We start from the raw sequence: 1,084 nt of genomic DNA, 5'->3' as shown, positions 1-1,084 counted from the left end.
ATAATAATAATAATAATAATAATAATAATAATAATAATAATAATAATAATAATAATAATAATAATAATAATAATAATAATAATAATAATAATAATAATAATAATAATAATAATAATAATAATAATAATAATAATAATAATAATAATAATAATAATAAAAGTTATCGAAATAAATAAACATAACGGAAACACTGATGCATGTAGTAAATAGTCTATAGTAAAATAATAATCCGAATGAATATGAATGGAGAAAAGAGCCAAACAAGCCTGGTTGAAAATTAGGTGGTCAAAAAACGATTTGGATGTGCAATAAGTTGAGAAAATGGAAGTGAAAAGCGGAAATAAGGATCGATCGAAAGAAGCCAAAAACGGAATTCTTGATTGGAAATGACAAAAAGAACAAAAATACCAGGAAGAGATAAAAGATTGAGTGGTGGAATTCATTATGAATAAGGAAAAATTTTTAGTTATTGTCGGAAAAATTGTCCGTAAGAAAAATCGGAAAAAAACAGAAAAATACTTGAAGAAAAATTTTGTAATTTATAGGAACATCTGATAAGCCATCACTTCGAGTGGTACGACGCTTTGTATCATTGCTGTTGCGCACACAAAATGATGAAGCGGAAGATAAAAGTATGGTAATTTTAAAATTTGTTAATTGAAATTTTATAAAATTAAAAATGCAAAAATAGGCAAAATTTATTTTAGACATTTAAAATTCCATTTCTAACATCTAAAATTTGATATTTAAACTTCAAATTACAGAAATTTTTCCAAAGGATTTTAAAATTTAACAATTTATACATTGATGAATTATGAATATAATGCTCTAATATATTTATTAATAAAATTGAGTGGAATAAAAGTTTTTAAAGAAATTAAATTAACAAATTAAAGAATTAATAATTGATAATTATGAAAATATTAAAAACTTGTAGAATTGGAGGAAGATCGTTTATATGCGACAAAATTAATTAATGCTAATCGATATTTGGAAGAAAAAATGATCGATTTGGATGATAAAATTGCAAAATTATCACTCAACAAAATTCAACTTCGAGTAAGTATTTCATTAACTTTTTCCC

The sequence above is a fragment of the Loa loa genome (assembly GCF_000183805.2).
Source record: "Loa loa unplaced genomic scaffold supercont3.79, whole genome shotgun sequence".
Taxonomy (NCBI): domain Eukaryota; kingdom Metazoa; phylum Nematoda; class Chromadorea; order Rhabditida; family Onchocercidae; genus Loa; species Loa loa.
The sequence above is the reverse complement of the archived record's forward strand: the minus strand, read 5'-3'. Positions refer to the sequence as shown.